Source organism: Cyprinus carpio, chromosome A3 (genome assembly GCF_018340385.1).
Source record: "Cyprinus carpio isolate SPL01 chromosome A3, ASM1834038v1, whole genome shotgun sequence".
NCBI lineage: Eukaryota > Metazoa > Chordata > Actinopteri > Cypriniformes > Cyprinidae > Cyprinus > Cyprinus carpio.
This window is the reverse complement of record NC_056574.1, coordinates 9,857,115-9,863,398: the sequence shown is the minus strand read 5'-3', so window position 1 is coordinate 9,863,398 and position 6,284 is coordinate 9,857,115. Positions and strand designations below refer to the sequence as shown.

The 6,284-nt window shown below is 36.3% G+C and overlaps 1 long non-coding RNA gene across 1 annotated transcript; it reads left to right on the top strand.

Moving 5' to 3' along the window:
- Positions 1-297: 297 nt before the first annotated feature.
- On the top strand, positions 298-2,730 carry LOC122136134. Its single transcript, XR_006153946.1, has 3 exons — positions 298-394; positions 935-1,098; positions 1,879-2,730. It is a non-coding gene; the product is annotated as an uncharacterized LOC122136134 (long non-coding RNA).
- The last annotated feature ends 3,554 nt before the right edge of the window (positions 2,731-6,284 follow it).

Sequence of the window (6,284 nt, the reverse complement as noted above, 5' to 3'; positions counted from 1 at the left end):
GTACAGTCGCAACACAACATCTGTGAGGAAATGTGTGGAGAAAGAGACACAATACAAACAGGATAGCAGGAAAGCGGAAGATGACAGCTGTACTGAGGACACAAATCAACAGACAGTGCTAGAGGGCTCAGACAGACCTGTCTACAACAGAGTGTCACAAAGACGTCACATATGTGAAGCCCAAAAGGGAACGGAATGCCCCAAAAATTTACAGACTTTGTCATTGGGTGAATTCTTGAACTGGTGAATACAAAGTGCAGTTGACAGTTGGTCAGATAAGAACAGCTGGTGTCACATCTCTCCTCTTCGTTCTCAGAATACAGTTCTCTTAAACCAGCCGTTTGGGGGGAAATCCTTCATCTAATCGCTCATTTTGGCCAAGGATCCGTTTAAGGTATGAAATGTGTTTCACATATCCATGTTGTTCTTGTTAGTTTGTTTGATTTTTCTTTCTTTCTCTCTCTCTTTCTTTTTTCTCTTTTGTATGGTTCGTAATTATGCTTGGTTCAACCTTTGTAAACTTCAGCAATCCAGGAGATTCTAAGACTTCCCGTGTTTCTAGACTAAAAAAATTGTTCAGGTCTGTTCTTACAAAGTTATCTTTATTTCAAGTCCGCCTGTGTTTTGGGCTGCACACTGTTTGGGGGGAAATAGATTAGTCCAAATTTAAGGAGTTTCGTCGATTGTGCATGTATGGCATTATAAGTATAGCTATTTACAACATTGTTAAACGTTTAACTGTTAAAAGCGAGTGTGAACGTTTAACGGTGTTTAGACCATAATAGCATACGCAGCAGTCATGGGTTCATCTTGTGAAACCCCAAAGTTCTCTAAAAGTTGTTTACGTTTTCAGTTTTGACAGCCGTGCACGCGCTCTGAAGTTGTTTATTGAACAGCCGCGTGCACGCTAACGGTTCGTGCACGTTCTTTTCAGATCTGCAGCGACTGCTGACTGAATGTGCAGGATAACAATAACAAGAGAGCATCAGACGATACAGATACGAGAACTACGGCAGAAGATTGAAACAATGATGATGGAAAACAGAGGGGAAATTAAACAAATGAGGAGGATACACAGCATGGTCAGCATTGTCAATTGTAAGTCATTTTGTTGTGACATTACCTCTCTATTTTACACATATAAAAGTCATGAGAAGCAGCTTTGGTCAAATATTATTTCAGACTAAATTAACAGAGAAGGTCACATATTCTTTAATGAATTCATCTCAGTATCATGGTCGAGTAATAGTGCTAAATATCCTTGATCATCTCTTGTCTTTGGTGCGAAAATCTTGGATCAGAGCGCTCTAATCAATTCAATCATGTTCATTTATAGAGAAGTTAATTTTTTGTAGTTTTTGTGTGATAAGTTATCTTAAACATGAAAACCAAGTTAATATTTAATGCATTACTATAACATCAGTGAAACTGTGAGCTACATGCAGGATAACAGTATGTGAGGAAGAGGTTTCTGCTCCAGTTCTCTGATACAGATTGATGAAGGTGAATCAAGAGAGGGACTGGATCCAAACGCAACAAACTCATTTAATTTAAAAATAAAATAAAAAGTGCACAAGAAAACGTAACAAACCTCTAGGGAGCTCAGCCAAGACTTCAGAAGGAACTGAGAAACAGAGGACTATATTTACAGGAGATAACAACTATTAGCAAAACCCCTACAAATGGAAACCACCATTTCAACATAAAAGTCCCCATAACAATCACAGGGAATCCAACCGGACAGATGTTACAGACACACTGGAAAAATACCAGTGTTCCTCACTTTATTTGGTTGACTCCTTTCTGATATAGTGCATAACTCCTGTGCACAAGGGGAATTGGAGAATGAATGAACAATGATTGATCTCATTGTTGTAGTTTCAGGAGAGTCTCCAGATGAGATTGATGTGATCCCTGAGAGCAAAGACCAGACCAGACCGGTTCTGCTGGGAGAAACTGGATCTGGGAAAAGTGCCACTGGAAACAGAAACCTGTTTGGAACTTGAGCCGGTTCAAACTCTTAAATGAAACAGAGCAGCTCAGATGCATCTCAATCATTAAAAACAGCTAAGAAAAACCTAAAATGCTTCAAATGAAAAACATATGAGGTGCCTTAATGTACTAAAACTGATCTTACAGGTTCTAAATCCGAATATTGATGATGCTTACTTTTTAAAGGTGAGCAGATATATAGAATATAAAGTCAAGTCACCTTTATTTGTATAGCGCTTTATACAAACTGATTGTGTCAAAGCAGCTTTACAGTGTCAAACAGGAAAAGAGTTTGTCAGTGATGAAAGAAGACAGTAACCAGCTCAAGTCAGTTCATCGATGATCCTCCAGTTCTCTTCAGTAGTGTATGTGTGAGAAACCAGACTCAGTTGGGGGTCAGTTCTCCTCTGGCCAGACAAAACAGCATGATGTGCTTTAATTCCAGCCTGCAGCACAGGTGCAGCGGACTCGTCTGGGTCTTGTGTAAAATAGTTCAGTGGTTTCTATGAATATGTGTAACTGCTGTAGTTTCCTTTCTGAAGCATGGATCACCAGCAAACCCTGGAGGCTGTAAAACATGTTATTGGGGCCCGAGGAGAAACAGAAGATGTGTGAAATTCAGTAAGAATAATCATTCATGATGCATCAGAAGCTCATTGAAGCTCTCACAGCTTCAGCTTGTTAACATGATTGTTTAAAATAATGAAGCTGATATATTTTATTTAGATGATTCATGTACTTACACTTAAGATGATTATTTCATTATTAAATCCTTAACAAACACAATTTTAACCAATTTCAATACTAACATAAATCCATAATATTATAAAACATTTACAGTCTAAAAATATTTTAATTCAATATTAACTTTATTCAGTATTAACGTCTAAATGCTACTGCAGTGCAATATAATCTCAATCACACATGGTGCTTATTTCTTCCTTCAGTAGCAGAGGGAGATATAATCTGTTGCTGTCAAAACAAAAATGACCCATCTGATAATAAATATGTTTCATACATACTGAAGTAAATCATTGAAGCTTGATATTCAACTCGTACCTCTGCTGGGCACGATTTACATGAAATGAAAAAATTCACAAACAATACTCATACACGAGCTGCATGCAATATCGAAATATCTAATGACATGTTTGGTAACATTATGTTTAGACTTTCTGGTCATCAGTTTCCTTTTCATGCTTCAGCTTCACAGATAAACAACCATGATGTTTACAGGAAAACACTCTGGTTAAACAAAAATATTCTGGATCCCTTTGATTACGGTAACCTCATTTGAAACAAGAGTTATTAGGTAAATGTGCTGTTGTTTATGCAGTTTTAATAATGCTTCAAGCCAGCTTAAATAGACAAATACATATTTATTCATGAATATTAAAGACATTGCTCTTCATGAACTCATTTGTTAGAAAATGTTTAGGGTAAGAATCCTGAGAATGCGTGACAGTGTTGAATTTCACACCTTAGCAATAAGCTATTCTAGTATTATTACCAGGCTGCATAGAGTTTAGTGTTTTTATTTCACTGATGACAGATTAATTCTGATGAATATGGAATCTGTTCCTCTGTGCAGGTGAGACGAGAGCTGCTGCACAAATCTAACTCGTTCATAATTTCACAACGCTTGTTTTATTTAATAAATGTAAAATATGGGGATTAAATGTTGATGGGAAATTTATATGACTCCTCTAAGCTGACTTATAGTTTTTGACTTTATGACAACACAGTCAATATTTTGAAAAAAAAAAAAAAAAAAAACCTTATGTTTGTTTAGACGAGGGAGATTTTGAGTGAGCTCTAAACTTCCTCTTCAATTCAGTTGATCAGATGTTTGGGTTTTTATTGTGTTGTTGTCTGTGTACATATGTTGATTTTATATCGTATCACTTCTGTATAGATCAGCTGAGGTGGATTTTGGCTCTTTTCATAGTGTTTTTGTCTCTAGTAGCCTACAGTAGGCGGAGCGGCTGTACAATGTGGGCCGGCCCTTTGCGTAAATATATATATATATATATATATATATATATATATATATATATTATATATATATATATATATATATATATATATATATATATATATATATATATATATAGGCTAAAGAATGAATTACAGTAAATGTAGGTAGGCTACATCCCTCCATCGGCCCCAGACGAATGTCCCGCGAAGCTCACTTGAGTCAAACATCGTAAGAATGTTCACAGACGCAGACGCTGAGATTCAAAAAAAAAAAAAAATATCAAACGAAACACAATATTTATCCACCTGAACGCGAGCTGAGGTAGCCCAAGATTTAGCGATATTTGTCAACTGTTTATGATTTAAAAAAAAAACAAAATGTTAAACGACAGACATTATTTTTTAGGGATTACTTTTAATGACATTTACGTTATTCGTCACAATATAAGAGTTAATGTTTGGAAATGCTTTCTTCTGTAATTTCACGTGTCTAAAATATGTAAAAAATAAATAAATAAATCTATATAATCACATATGAAGACTTGTTTTAGTTAAAACAGGACACGGAGCTACTGCTTCACCATCAGAGTATCTGTATTTTCTGATAAACATTAAAAGCATTGCAACACATTTCATCAAACTTTTTTTTTTTTTTTTTTAATTCAACATAGCTGAAACATGAGTGACAGGAGAGCACTGCAACTACATGAAATACATTTTTAACAGGCAACGTGTGCATGGTTTACTTTACAATGTTCTTTCAAACATATGAACTGTACAGGTATCCCAACACTTAATACACCATGTTTACCCATTTAGAATATTTTCAGTGTTCCTTTTAGATTTCAGAGAACTCATAAGAGTAAAATTAAGAACAATAATCAAATGCATTTTATATATTTACATAACGTGAACATGGCTTAATGGACAATCGCTTCGATGTAGCCTACACATTCAAACTGATTAGCTCTTCGGGATGCCTTCTGCATTTTTTAAGATACAGGAAAGTATGAAACTCCATTTAATCAACTCTTGAACTTTTAGAACACACATCTGGAACTAATAAAAACTCATTTCCCATTTCTCACAAATTTACACATTTAACTTACCTTAGTGATTAGGCAAATAAAACTTAGTGACTACAAGAACACGTTGTCTCCATCAGGGAATGTGTGATTAGCACATGCGATGCACAGACTGTACTCCATACAAACTTTAAACATCCGAAACAACCGCATATTCACCCTTTAAAGGATAACATTTGCATTTCTCATAACTTTAACATATTAAGAACGCATATTATGTTTACATGAATTTCATACCTGATGAGGGGAGATGTGAATAGTTAATGAAACACAGGACACCCGAGCTGCTGCTTCACCGTCAGAGTCTCTGTATTTTCTGAACAGTGCCGCAAACAGATGAACACTTCCGGAGGGAAAACAACCAAGCACTCAGTGAATCCTTCAAGACTGAGCAGGGAACGAACGTACACTATAAAGTGCATTCGGAAAATACATTCACTTGGTTTAAAGTTCAGTGTTCCTCTTATATAATTTGTTTGCTATTTTTCTTAGTTTCTACACATTGGTTTTTTGTTGGAACCACCACATGGCATTTAAACTTACCTTAGTGATAGGCCTATTAAACTGTCTCTCTAAAACAGGGGTCGGGCAACCTTTTCGGCATGACGTGCCATTTTTAATTTTTCTGGTTAACCACTGTGCCCCCCCCCCCCCCCCCCCCCCCCCCCATATATAGTTTGCCTGTACTGAACACCACTCTATGTGTGTGTGTGACAAGGCCTATGCATTAAAAACGTTCAGTTCAATCACCGTTCTATATTAATGCGCTGCTTTAAACTGATGCACACACACACCACTGGCACATAGAGATCTGAGATCAGCTGTGCAAAAAGTAACATTCAGAAGCTCATAAACTTCTTGTCAGCCCTGCCACGCGACTTTTATTAATCGATACTAAATGCAACATTATATTTCTCAGCAAGGAGGGAGTAAAATCGCTGTTTTAAGTAACTAAACTCAGCTTCATTGTTTAGAGAGAGAGACAAACGCAGACAATTTACACATCTTTCTCTCTCTCTGTCAAAATGGCCATATTTGATTAAAAAAAATAGAGTAAGCATCACTGGATATAGTTGTCTGTCATTTATCATTTCTATCTAAAACTAAAAAGTTGACTCATATTAAATTATTTCTAGCTTCATCTTACCTCGCTCTCTTTACCGTTAAACTGAAGCTTCGCGCTCTGCTTCTGTGAACAGTAAACCGCGCCTACCTAACTGATTTGATTGG